This window comes from Bufo gargarizans, chromosome 1 (assembly GCF_014858855.1).
Source record: "Bufo gargarizans isolate SCDJY-AF-19 chromosome 1, ASM1485885v1, whole genome shotgun sequence".
NCBI lineage: Eukaryota > Metazoa > Chordata > Amphibia > Anura > Bufonidae > Bufo > Bufo gargarizans.
In genome coordinates, this window is record NC_058080.1 from 101,638,429 (window position 1) to 101,653,557 (window position 15,129).

Below are 15,129 nucleotides of genomic sequence, written 5' to 3' on the forward strand. Positions count from 1 at the left end.
CGGGATTCAATTTTGCCTGCAGAGAAGTCCATAGCAGATATATATCACATACGGCCAATGCTACATCAGTGCTAATACCCACCTAAGTATGGTTTTAATTCATTATTGAGTTTTATGTATCACGGGTGTATATGTCTGAACAGGTGTTTTGATATGCCAGTGATTGGGTTCGGCCCCCTCCTCCCTTCGGGTTGGATGGGGGTTGAGCCTATTTAAGTCCGAGGCGGAACAAACACATTTGATTATGATGAAGAACAGCAGTGTTCGAAAACGCGTAAATCGGGTGAGGTTGGGAGAAGCTGTCACTGGACGTGTATATGTCATTTTTGGTGAAATAAAGACCAGACGGAAAACTTTCACAATGGTGCTGGATCCTTCCTCTTTACATGAACTTTCATCAGGACTTACTTGGGTCTTTTCCATGCACCTATCTACAGGAGAATTATGGGTGAGTTGGATATACCTCTTTTTCTATCAGACATCGGGTGTCAGCCATTAGGTGTCAGCCATCAGCCAAAACTCCATCAGCAGTCAGGGGTCAGGTGTTAGACATCGGGTGTCAGACATTGGTTGTCTGGGGAGGGGGCGGCACAAAGCATAATGTCACGTGTACTTCTGCCGGACCCTTTCTTCATGCAACCAAGCCTGGAGGAGAGGAGCCGATCATTAAGTCCCCAGGATTTCAAACAGATCTTTATGCCTGGGCAAAGCACTTAGATGCACGGATCCACTACACAGCGGTCACAGCAGCAGCAACCTTAGTGTCTCTCTTTGTATTACAGGTATTTACTTTACTCATGGCTCAGGTACATTTTGTGTATGGTGGGGGTCTCGGTCTCTTAAAGGGCGAGGGACATGGACGCCATTTCATAAAAGTTGATGGGACGGAACTTGATGACAGGTCTTTATGACAGTTCCCAGCACTGATCTTACACATAGCGGTCACAGAAGCCGACAGCAGCAGCAGCCTTATTTGGATTAGTTTATGGGTGCCATGTTGGTTTCGATCAACGGCTGGAGTTGTGCGAAGGATTATTTTTTGTAGAATAAGTTGCCATTAGTGATTGCTTTTTATTTCACTTTTTGGGAAGCATTATAAAGAAAAGGCAGCAAGTCTGCCATTGGTTTTTGGGTACACCGTGCACCGTGTGGGAAAAGCAACATGTTAGCTTTATTGTGCTGGTCAGTAAAATGACAGCGATACCAAATTTGTATAGTTTTTTTTTGTTTGTTTCGCTACCTTTACACTATAAAAACATTAAAAAAACATTGTGTCATTATTTTTTTAGAGTTATTTTTGTCTTATATGAGGGCTTGTTTTTTTGCAGACTGAGTTTTCATTGGTACCATTATAGCAGGGATGGTCAACCTGAGGCTCTCCAGATGTTGCAAAACTACAACTCCCAGCATGCCCAGACTGCCTACAGCTATCAGCCTACAGCAGGGCATGGTGGGAATTGTAGTTTTACAATAGCTGGAGAGCCACAGGTTGGCCATGCCTGCATTATAGGATACATAAGACTTTTTAATCGCTTGATATTTTTTGGGAGGTGAGGTGACAAAATTAGCTGTTCTGGCATAGTTTTCGTCTATTATTTTTTATGGCGTTCACCTGACGGGGTAGATCATGTGATATCATTCCTAATATGCCTATTTTTTTCCTCACATTACAATAATAAATAGCTTCATGAGGGGAAAGTTTTTTTTTTGAATTCTTGAAACTTTTATTTTTATAAAACACTTTCTTTTTTATTTTACATTTTGTGTCCTCCATAAGGTCATTCAAAACCTTTGGTGGACATATTTAAGATTATATTTTTTATTGCTGATTTCACCTATAACTGGGGTTGACATAGTTACAGGAGGAATACAATCCATAGAGAAGTTATACATCGCTGTACAACCTCACTGTAGAGCTGATTTGGGTCTGCTAAGACCCACAAGCTTGTGCAGACTCCAGGCCCTTGGTGGTCACATGGCATAGCCGCTTCCTTATCAATGTCTACTACAAGAAAAGTTTGACAAGCACATTCATAGTCGCAGGTGCACATCCATAAAGCTAGCATGCAGAAAGCAAACAAAAAAAGGTATGGCAGCACAACATCTCACATACAAACAATAAAACTGGGAAATAGGGATTATTCTAAATTAAAGTGGTATTATACCTACTATAAAAGAAAAAAATAGAAGCTCTTTGCGCACATTTTTGATCAAACGTGTGTCAGGCCTATCTACCAAGCTTTAACCTCTTCAGGACACATGACGTACCGGTACGTCATGTGTTGTTTCGATCACTGCCGCCCGGCTGGCAGTGATCGGAACAAGGTGCCTGCACAAATCATTGAGCAGGCACCTAGGCTAAATGCGCGGGGGGGTCCTGTGACCCCCCCATGTCGGCGATCGCAACAAACCGCAGGTCAATTCAGACCTGCGGTTTGATGCGCTTTTTGCCGTTTCTGATCCCCGCGGTCCCTGACCGCGGGGATCAGAAACTTTACAATGCCCAGAATATATATGTTATTCCTCCCCCTGCACCCCTGAATGATATTATGTGGGCGGGTGGTGCAGGGGGAGGGTTGCGGGCGGTGCGGGAGGCGGGCGGTGCGGCAGGCGGGATCGCGATCCCCCGCCCGCCTCCCATTGCGTAATCGTTGGTGTAGAGTGGGTATACCAGGGTGCCAGCACATTGCTGGCACCCTGGTATAAACGGCTGACATCGTTGATGCGATGTCAGCCGTTTAACCCTTTCCATACAGCGGTCCGTACGGACCGCTGTATGGAAAAGGTTAACAGCGCAGGGAGCTCCCTCCCTCTCCGATCGGGGGGCTGCTGTGCCTTTGCAGCCCCCCGATGGGAGAGGGAGAGAGCCCCCCGACACCCCAGTCCTTACCCTTCCCCGTCTGCGAAGTTGTGGCAGACGGGGAAGGTTCCCATGGCAACAGGACGCCTGCTCAGGCTTCCTGCTGTCCATGGTGCTGAACAGATCTGTGCCGAAAGCATAGATCTGTTCAGTGTAAGTAAAATACAGTGCAGTACCCTATATAGAGTACAGTACTGTATTATATAGACATCAGACCCACTGGATCTTCAAGAACCAAGTGGGTCTGGGTAAAAAAAAAAGTTAAAAAAAGTGAAAAAAAAGTAAAAATCAAAAAACACATTTATCACTGATTAAAAATGAAAAAAATTAAATTCCCCACACATGTTTGGTATCGCCGCGTCCGTAACGACCTGATCTATAAAACGGTAATGTTACTTTACCCGAACGGTGAACGCCATAAAAATAAAAAATTAAAAACTATGATAAAATAGAAATTTTGCCCACCTTACTTCCCAAAAAAAGGTAATAAAAGTGATCAAAAAAGTCGCATGTACACCAAAATTGTAACAATCAAACCGTCATCTCATCCCGCAAAAAATGAGACCCTACTTAAGATAATCGCCCAAAAACTGAAAAAACTATGGCTCTTAGACTATGAAAACACTAAAACATCATTTTTTTGGTTTCAAAAATGAAATCATTGTGTAAAACTTACATAAATAAAAAAAAGTATACATATTGGGTATTGCCGCGTCCGTATGGACCGGCTCTATAAAAATATCACATGACCTAACCCCTCAGGTGACCACCGTAAAAAAATAAAAATAAAAACGGTGTAAAAAAAGCAATTTCTGGTCATCTTACATCACAAAAAGTGCAATAGCAAGCGATCAAAAAATCATATGCACCCCAAAATAGTGCCAATCAAACCGTCATCTCATCCCGCAAAAAATGAGACCCTACTCAAGATAATCGCCTAAAAACTAAAACAACTATGGCTCTTAGACTATGTAGACACTAAAACTTTTTTTGTTTTAAAAATGAAATCATTGTGTAAAACTTACATAAATAAAAAAAATTGTATACATATTAGGTATCGCCGCATCCGTGACAACCTGCTCTATAAAATTACCACATGATCTACCCTGTCAGATGAATGTTGTAAATAACAAAAAAAAACTGTGCCAAAAAGGTATTTCTTGTTACCTTGCCGCACAAAAAGTGTAATATAGAGCAACCAAAAATCATATGTACCCTAAACTAGTACCAACAAAACTGCCACCCTATCCCGTAGTTTCTAAAATGGGGTCACTTTTTTTGAGTTTCTACTCTAGGGGTGCATCAGGGGGGCTTCAAATGGGACATGGTGTCAAAAAACCAGTCCAGCAAAATCTGCCTTCCAAAAACCGTATGGCATTCCTTTCCTTCTGCGCCCCGCCGTGTGCCCGTACAGTGGTTTACGACCACATATGGGGTGTTTCTGTAAACTACAGAATTAGGGCCATGAATAATGAGTTTTGTTTGGCTGTTAACCGTTTCTTTGTAACTGGAAAAAAAATATCTGGAAAATCTGCCAAAAAAGTGAAATTTGGAAATTGTATCTCTATTTTCCATTAAATCTTGTGCAACACCTAAAGGGTTAAAAATGTATGTAAAATCAGTTTTGAATACCTTGAGGGGTGTAGTTTCTTAGATGGGGTCACTTTTATGGAGTTTCTACTCTAGGGGTGCATCAGGGGGGCTTCAAATGGGACATGGTGTCAAAAAACCAGTCCAGCAAAATCTGACTTCCAAAAACCAAACGGCGCACCTTTCACTCTACGCCCCGCTGTGTGGCCGTACAGTAGTTTACAGCCACATATGGGGTGTTTTTGTAAACGGCAGAGTCAGGGCAATAAAGATACAGTCTTGTTTGGCTGTTAACCCTTGCTTTGTTAGTGGAAAAAATGGGTTAAAATGGAAAATAAGGCAAAAAAATGAAATTTTCAAATTTCATCCCCATTTGCCAATAACTCTTGTGCAACACCTAAAGGGTTAACGACGTATGTAAAATCAGTTTTGAATACCTTGAGGGGTGTAGTTTCTTAGATGGGGTCACTTTTATGGAGTTTCTACTCTAGGGGTGCATCAGGGGGCTTCAAATGGGACATGGTGTAAATAAACCAGTCCATAAAAATCAGCCTTTCAAAAACCAAACGGCGCACCTTTCACTGTACGCCCCGCTGTGTGGCCGTACAGTAGTTTACGGCCACATATTGGGTGTTTCTGTAAACGGCAGAGTCAGGGCAATAAAGATACAGTCTTGTTTGGCTGTTAACCCTTGCTTTGTTAGTGGAAAAAATGGGTGAAAATGGAAAAATAGACAAAAAAATGAAATTCTCAAATTTCATCCCCATTTGCCAATAACTCTTGTGCAACACCTAAAGGGTTAACGACGTATGTAAAATCAGTTTTGAATACCTTGAGGGGTGTAGTTTCTTAGATGGGGTCATTTTTGGGAGTTTTCTATTATCTAAGCCTCACAATATGACTTCAAACCTGAACTGGTCCATAAAAAGTGGGATTTTGAAGATTTCTGAAAATTTTCAAAATTTGCTTCTAAACTTCTAAGCCTTGTAACATCCCCAAAAAATAAAATATCATTCCCAAAATGCTACAAACATGAAGTAGACATATGGGGAATGTCAAATCATCACAATTTTTGGGGGTATTACTATGTATTACAGAAGTAGAGAAACTGAAACTTTGAAATTTGCAAATTTTTTAGATTTTTTGGTAAATTAGGTATTATTTTGTGCAAAAAAAATAATTTTTTTGACTTCATTTTACCAGTGTCATGAAGTACAATATGTGACGAAAAAACAATCTCAGAACGGCCTGGATAAGTCAAAGCGTTTTAAAGTTATCAGCACTTAAAGTGACACTGGTCAGATTTGCAAAAAATGGCCTGGTCCTAAGGTGTAAAAAGGCTGTGTCCCTAAGGGGTAAGGTGGCTTCTGCAGATGGGTCCCTAACACTAACAGAACTGCCTCTCCTGGGCTTGACTAAGCCTACAATGTCAGCAGCGCTCATTGAGCGCTGTGTATAGAGTCAAAGGGAAAAACTATCCCTGTCATGTTTGTGGTGAGCCCTGCTGTCACTGACAGTGGATTCTCCATTCTAGCAGCTTCATGATTAGCATGCAGCTGCAATCTCTGCATGAATGTTTTAAAACATTCATTCAGAAATATGTCCTCACCACCCACATGTATACAGGTGAAACTTGAAAAACGTATATCTCGTGCAAAAGTCCATTTATTTCAGTAATGCAAATTAAAAGGAATTGCATTAATGCAGCTTCAAATTAGAATTTTGGGAAAAGGTTCAATATTCTAGGCTCAAAGTGTCACACTCTAGTCAGCTAACTCATCCATACCCTCTGAGCAAAGGGTACCTGAGATTGTGAATTTGGGGTTTCATAAGCTGTAAGCCATAATCATCCAAATTATAACACATAAAGGCTTGAAATATCTCGCTTTGCATGTAATGAGTCTCTCTCATATGTTAGTTTCACCTTTTAAGTTGCATTACTGAAATAAATGAACTTTGCACGATAGTCAAATTTTTTGAGTTTCAGCTGTATAGTTATGTGGATGGGCAGGAACTGGTTAAGGGGCTTAACCATTTTTTTTTACCCAAAAAATAGGGAGTCTGGTAATAAAAAAAACTTGGACAACCCCTTTAACCTCTTGGGGATACAGGGCGTACTGGTACGACCTGTGTAATTCCAATCACGGCTGGGCGGTGGGCGGAACAGTGTGCCTGCTGAAATCATTCAGCAGGCACTCTGTGACAATGCCGAGGGGAGGTCCTGTGACCCCCCCCGTATCGGCGATCGCTGCAAACCGCAAGTCGGTTTGCAGTATTTATGGGTCATTCCGGCAGAAATCGGCGCTGGCATCGGGTCCCCGTGCTGCTGTAATGCCTTCCTTAGGCATCGGGGCTGCCTTCCGGTAAAGAGCCTGTGAGTTCCAGCCCCCTGGATCTCACAGGCAGGAAGCTGTATAAGTAATACACACTATATTACTAATACATCCAATGCATTCCAATACAGAAGTATTGGAATGCATTGTAAAGGGGATCAGACCCCCAAACGTTGAAGTCCCAAAGTAGGACAAAAAATAAACTGAAAAAAAGTTGAAAAAATAAAGCCCCCCCCCCCCCCAAAATTAAAAGTTTCAAGTAAAAAAAAAAAACAATACGTCATTTTCCCCAAATAAAGTAAAAAATAGTTGGTAAAAAATAGGGAAAAGTAGACAAATTAGGTATCGCCACATCTGTATGGACCGGCTCTATAAACATATCACATGACCTAACTTCTCAGATGAACACCTTAAAAAGAAAAAAAGAAAAACTGCTAAATAAACCATTTTTTTTCACCTTACATCACTAAAAGTACAACAGCAAGCGATCGAAAAAGGCGTATGCCCACCAAAATAGTACCAATCTAACAGTCACCTCATCCCTCAAAAAATGAGCCCCTACCTAAGACAATCGCCCAAAAAATAAAAAAAATATGGCTCAGAATATGGACACACTAAAACATAATTTTTTTTGTTTTAAAAAAGCTGTTATTGTGTAAATCTTAAAGGGAGTCTGTCACCTCCATATGGCCATATACAGTGCTTACATGGCTCTGTAGCACACCTATACAGGAGTGCAACGGTACCTTTGTTCTTTTCTTTAGACTTGCACCAGCAAGAAAAACGAAGTTTAATTCATATGCAAATGAGCAATTGCAAGTGCCCAGGGGCGGCGTTGAGTGTGTAGGTGCCCAGGCTGCTCTGCCTTCTTTTCACTTTACTCCTCCCCAGCCTCTTCCTTTGTCCGCCCTCCAAGTCCAGACCTATCGATGAGGCAAGAGTCTTGGAGGAAGGGCAAAGGCAGAGACTGGGGAGGAGTAAAGTGAAAAGAAGGCAGAGCAGCCTGGGCACCTACACACTGAACGTGTGTACATAATTTGCATATGTATCAAATCATTTTTTTTTTACACAATAAAAGCACACAGAGCTATGGGGACTGGATATTGCGGATGTGCTAGTGGCCATTTAGCAACCAATGTCCTCAGCTCTATACCCAAAATCCTGGTGACAGGTTCCCTTTAACTCCTTACGCCTTATTTCACCTTAAGGACCAGGCCATTTTTTGCAAATCTGACCAGTGTCACTTTAAGTGGTGATAACTTTAAAACGCTTTGACTTATACAGGCCACAGATTGTTTTTTCGTCACATATTGTTCTTCATGACACTGGTAAAATAGAGTTAAAAAAATCATTTTTATTTATAAAAAAATACCAAATTTGCAAAAAATTTGGAAAAATTTGCAAATTTCCAAGTTTCAATTTCTCTACTTCTATAATACATAGTAATACCTACATATAATAGTTATTACTTTACATTCCCCATATGTCTCCTTCATGTGAGGATCATTTTGGGAATTACATTTTATTTTTGGGGGATGTTACAAGGCTTAGAAGTTTAGAAGTAAATCGTTAATTTCTAACGATAATTTGTTTTCCCTTAGTCCTAACAGCAGCACAGATGGGGTTAACTGCCCCCCGTGGACTGGTAGGACCGGCGGAATGTTTAATGAGCCCAAAGAATAAACCAATAAAAGAACTCCAGCTCCCTTAAAGGGAGGGGTTCATCCCCCAGCCCACCGTGTATATCACAAGAAAAAAATGCTTTAGGGCGGGAAATTTGTGTGCTGCTGTTAGGACTAAGGGAAAACAAATTATCGTTAGAAATTAACGATTCCCTTACGTCCTACCAGCAGCACAGATGGGGAGATAGCAAGAAGAGTCCCCTAGGGAGGGTCCTCATGCTCGGCAGAAGCAAGAACTGTCTGCCCAAAGGCCGAAAACTCTGATACCCTAGCATCAATCCTATAATGGGAGATGAAGGTTGATTCAGAGCTCCAGGAAGCTGCCTTACAGATCAACTCTAGGGGGAGAAGACTTCTCTCCGCAACAGAGGTAGCTACGGCCCTTGTAGAATGGGCCCTCACAAACTCCGGAGGATCTAAGGATTGAGAGGTGAAAGCTTCCCTGATAGCTTCCTTGACCCAGCGACTAATAGTCGTTTTAGACGCCTTACGGCCTTTAGACTTACCGGCAAACAGGATAAAGAGATTTTCATCCAACCTGAATTCTTTGGATCTATCCACATAGATCTGAAGGCATCTAGATATATCCAGTGGATGTCGCACTGGGACATCAGAGGAGGAGGCAGAGAGTAATACAGGTAGAGAGACTACCTGATTAATATTCTGAAAGGTTGAAACCTTAGGTCTAAAGTAAGGTAGAAATTTTAAAAGGACCCTATCCTGTAGAAACATGGTATATGGGTATAACGCGGAGAAAGCTTGTAGCTCCGAAATTCTTTTGGCCGAAGTTATGGCCAGAAGAAAGACCATCTTAAGTGTTAAAAATTTAAAACTTGCCTCCTCCAAGGGTTCAAAGGGGGGGGATGCTAGCCCCCTGAGAACAACTGACAAATCCCATTGAGGGACGGGTTTCAGTATTGTAGGCTTCAATCTTTCCGCTCCTTTAAGGAAGCGCTTGATGAGAGGGTCCCGAGAATATGGTCTGTTAAGACAGGCCGAGATGGCAAACACTTGGACCTTTAGGGTAGATGGGGCGAGACCTCTGTCCATCCCATCCTGAAGGAACTGTAAGATCGCTGCGAGGGGCGGATCTGCAAACGCCACCTGGTTGGAGCTACACCAAGAGGTGAAGATCCTCATGATCCGGGAGTAGGCCTTTTTAGTAGACTCTGCTCTGGAATGCGATAAAGTTCTCAGGACCGACTCAGAGAGCCCATCCACTCTGGGAAGGGACTGATCAACCTCCAGGCTGTCAGGTTGAGTCTGTGCAGATCTGGGCAGAGATGCGTGTCCCATGACACCAGGGTCTGCTCCGGGGGGAGTCTCCAATATTGTCCCCGACTCATCTGAATGAGCTGGGAAAACCAGGATCTCTTGGGCCAAAATGGTATGATGGCTATTACCGAGGCCTGATCCTGACGGATTTTCATCAATACCCTCGGAATCATGGAAAGGGGAGGGAAGATGTACGCCAGCCTGAACCTCCACGGTGTTGTCAGAGCGCCTATCGCCAGGGGGTTGTCCTCCCTGTCTAGGGAACAAAACCTCTGTACCTTGGCGTTGAACTCGGTTGCCATGAGATACTCCTATGGCATCCCCCATCTGAGGACTAACTATTTGAAGATCTCCGGATGTAGTGACCATTCCATGGTCGATAGGCCGCAATTTAGGCGGTGCGTGATGACGTTGAAGGAGCCTCAGATGTGAGTGGCGGATAGATGGGATAAGTTCAGCTCTGGCCACCGCAGAATTACCCCGATCACAGACGGAAGGGGTAAGAATCTTGTGCCTCCCTGCTTGTCTATATAAAGCACGACAGTCCTGTTGTCTGACGGGACTTTCACTGCATTGCCCCGAATCTAAGGGGCGAAGTGAAGGAGGGCTAGCCGGATAGCACACATCTTGTGGAGATTTGAAAAAAGATGCCACTCCTGAGGAGACCAGGATCCCCGAACTGGGGACCCGTCTATATGAGCGTCCCAGCCTACTAGGGACGCGTCCATGGTCAATATGAGCCAAGCTGGTTGGGTCATAGACTTCCCCTGTGGTAGATAAAACCACCCTGTGGGGGAAAGTTGGGACTGGTTGAATAGGGGGCACAGGGAATCTAGCCCCAGGGGGCTGCCGTTCCGTTTGTTTAAGACCTCCGACTAAAGGGGCCGGAGGTGCTATAAAGCTCAAGGGACTGCATCCACAGTCGCTGACACGAGCCCCACCATCTTCATGAGGGTCCATATGGAGACTCGTTGTGGTACATAAGGGAACCTTGCTAGGTCCTGTATCCGCATTCTTCTTTCTGGTGTCAACTGGAGGGACATCTCCAGAGAGTCGACTAAGAATCCTAGATGACGGATAGAAGTCGAAGGGCTCACGTTCGACTTCAGCCAGTTGACAATCCAACCTAGGTGGAGCAGAAGAAAAAATGCGACATGAAGAAGATGGGAAAGTAGAGGCCAGATGTCCAAGTAAGGGACAATGGTCAGATCTTGGAGTCTCAATGCTGCCACTACCGATACTATGACCTTGGTGAAGGTCAGGGGGGCAGACGAGATTCCGAAGGGAGGGGCGGCAAACTGGAGATGTCTGCCTACTCCTAGTATCTGGACCGTGATCCTGAAAAATTTCCCAGCCTTGAGGTCCAGAATGGCCATCACCTCCCCAGAGCTGAGGAGGTGGCTGACTGACCTTATAGTTTCCGTGTGGAATCTGGTCCTCCTTAAAAAGGGATTGAGAAGTATTCAATCTATGATCGTCCGAAGATCTCCCGTCTTCTTGGGAACCAGGTATACTGGAGAATAAATCCCTAATCCACTTGCAGAAAATGAGGCGCAAATATAAGCGCACTAACAACTGGAAAAAAAGGGGGACACTCATGGCTCTAAGAGTCAAAAAAACGTCCCCAATTCTCAACAAGGAGAGAGTAAAACTCGCCAGTCCACCTGTCCAAAGGACAGAAAAAAACACGGTGGGCTGGGGGATGAACCCCTCCCTTTAAGGGAGCTGGAGTTCTTTTATTGGTTTATTCTTTGGGCTCATTAAACATTCCGCCGGTCCTACCAGTCCACGGGGGGCAGTTAACCCCATCTGTGCTGCTGGTAGGACGTAAGGGAATCTTGAAATTTCTCATAACTTTTCAAAAAACAACTTTTTAAGGACCAGTTCAGGTCTGAAGTCACTTTGTGAGGCTTACATAATAGAAACCACCCAAAAATGACCCCATTCTAGAAACTAAACCCATCAAGGTATTCAAAACTGATTTTACAAACGTCGGTAACCCTTTAGGTGTTCCACAAGAAATAATGGAAAATAGAGATACAAATTCAAAATTTCACTTTTTTGGCAGATTTTCCATTTTAATATTTTTTTTCCAGTTACAAAGCAAGGGTTAACAGCCAAATAAAACTCAATATTTATGGCCCTGATTCTGTAGTTTACAGAAACACCCCATATGTGGTCGTAAACTGCTGTACGGGCACACGGCAGGGCGCAGAAGGAAAGTAATGCCATACGGTTTTTTGAAGGCAGATTTTGCTGGACTGTTTTTTTTTACACCATGCCTCATTTGAATCCCCCCTGATGCACCCCTAGAGTAGAAACTGCATAAAAGTGACCCCATCTAAGAAAATACACCATTTTAAGGTATTCAAAACGGATTTTACAAACATCGTTAACCCTTTAGGTGTTCCACAAGAGTTATTGGCAAATAGAGATTACATTTCAGAATTTCAATTTTTTATCAAATTTTCCATTTTAATCAATTTTTTTCAAGTTACAAAGCAAGGGTTAACAGCCAAACAAAACTCTATATTTATGGCCCTGATTCAGTCGTTTACAGAAACACCCCATACGTGGTCGTAAACTGCTGTTCGGGCACACGGCAGGGCACAGAAGGAAAGCAATGCTGTTTTTGAAAGGTAGATTTTGCTTGACTGTTTTTTTGATACCATGTCCCATTTAAAGCCTTCCTGATGCACCCCAAGAGTAGTAACTCAAAAAAATGACCCCATTTTAGAAACTATGGGATAAGGTGGAAGTGTTGTTTGTACTAGTTTAGAGTACATATGATTTTTGGTTGCTCTATATTACACTTTTGTGAGGCAAAGTAACAAGGAATAGCTGTTTTGGCACCGCTTTTTTTTAATTTACAACATTCATCTGACAGGTTAGATCATGTGGTATTTTTATAGAGCAGGTTGTCACGGACGCGGCGATACCTAATATGTGTACTATTTTTTTTATTTATGTAAGTTTTACACAATGATTTCATTTTTGAAACATGTTTTAGTGTCTCCATAGTCTGAGAGCCATAGTTTTTTCAGTTTTTGGGCGATTATCTTTGTTCAGGTCTAATTTTTTGCGGCATGAGATGATGGTTTGATTGGCAATTGGCTATTTTGGGGTGCTTATGACTTTTTGATCGCTTGCTATTACACTTTTTGTGATGTAAGGTGACAAAAAATGGCTTTTTTTTACACTGTATTTTATTTTTTATTTTTCACGGTGTTCATCTGAGGGGTTAAGTCATGTGATATTTTTATAGAGCCGGTCTATACGGATGTGGCGATACCTAATATGTATCCTTTTTTAAATTTACTTAAGTTTTACACAATAACAGCTTTTTTAAAACAAAAAGATGACATTTTTGTGTCTCCATATTCTGAGCCATAGTTTTTTTTAGTTTTTGGGTGATTGTCTTAGGTAGGGGCTCATTTTTTGTGGGATGAGGTGATGGTTAGATTGGTACTATTTTGGGGTGGGCATACACCTTTTTGATCGCTTACTGTTGTACTTTTTGTGATGTAAGGTGACAAAAAAATGTTTATTTAGCACATTTTTTTTTTTTTACGGTGTTCATCTGAGGGGTTAGGTCATGTGATATGTTTATAGAGCCGGTCGATACCTATTTTTTACCAATTTTTTTTTTACTTTATTAGGGGAAAATGGCGTTTTTATTTATTTTTTACTTGAAACTTAATTTTTTTTTTTGGGGGGGGGGGAAACTTTATTTTTTCAACTTTTTTTCTGTTTATTTTTTGTCCCACTTTAGGACTTCAACGTTTGGGGGTCTGATCCCCTTTACAATGCATTCCAATACTTCTGTATTGGAATGCATTGGCTGTATGAGTAATACAGTGTATATTACTCATACAGCTTCCTGCCTGTGAGATCCAGGGGGCTGGATCTCACAGGCTCGTCACAGGAAGGCAGCGCCGATGCCTAAGGAAGGCATTGCGCTGCCTTCCATGCCATCGGGTCCCCCCTACAGCCGCATAGGGACCCGATGGCACCACCGCCCGCCGCATAAGGTAAAACCGCAGGTCTCAATGATTCGAGCAGGCACCTTGTTCCGATCACCGCCCACCGAGCGGCGGTGATCGGAAATACATAGGACGTACCCGAACGCCCTGTGTCATTAAGGACCAGGAAATCAGGGCGTACCGGTACGCCCTATGTCCTAAACAGGTTAAGGTGAAATGAGCCCAGTCCTCAAGGGGTTAATGAAGTTACAGTATTACCACAACAAAAATGATTGATGGACAAAGCAAAACTTTCTTTTTGACTTGACAAACATGAGCTTGTGAACTTATTGTTTACTGTGATATTTTTCATTTTAAAGGCTGCCAGACTGAGTCTGTGTGAGCAGTTCTTCCCCCTGTCCAAGCGTTAGCGTATTCCTGAGCTAAGGACCCTCATCTATATTGTTCAGTGCCCTGATGGAACACATCATTTAAAGAAGGACTCTGGCAGGGAGATATAAAGTCCACTGTTGTTCCTACTGCTTTTGGTTTTCTAGGTAATATGACCCTGTTTAGAGCTTCCATTGGTTTTCAATCAGCTTCCCCAGACTCCTGAATGACATGTACCTAACTAAATATATTGCTTGCTTTTTTTTTTTTTTTTACACAAACGGGTAGGAAGCTGAATAATATAATCAGTTATTCAATAGAACTTTACCCTGTTTTGTCATGTTGGAAAATGTTCCTTCCTAATTTTTTCCTGAGGTTTAGTAAATATCATAGTCATATTTCATTCTCTCCACTAGATGTCAGCATAACACTACTGTAAATGACTGGTAGCCACAGGAAATGCCAGGCTATGCATGCCTAATCATACTGTTACTATAGTAGTGGGAGAATATGCAGTATTTTCTTAAGGCAATGCTGTCATAGGAGCCGTTAGCACTATTCATTGTGACAGCTATGAAAACTAAATCTGACTATTTGCCTAGATTAGTTATGCCATTGATTTGGAACATTTGCTAACTTGTGCTAACACAGATTTCACAAATGCCTACTAACACAGTGCTTAATATGAATTCTGCATTTAACATGTATGCAGTGTATATCTGCATCAGCGCTTATAAAATGTGATTAAAACAATTCTGGGATTTCTTAGGTATCTTCAAGTGACTAGAGTAATTTGCTGCATGTTTGGCTTTTCTTTCACAGTAAAATGTGTACTTAGGAAATACAATCATACTGTATATACACACATGGACGTAGAAATTGTTAGAGAAAGAAAAACCTCACAATGGCCACTGAAATAATTTAAATGGATAAAAGTAATAAATAAAAATTTACTGACAATTAGCTAATGAAAATCAGACATTGCTTTTAAATTGTGGTTCAACAAAATGATTTATAAAACTAATGGAACTGACCTG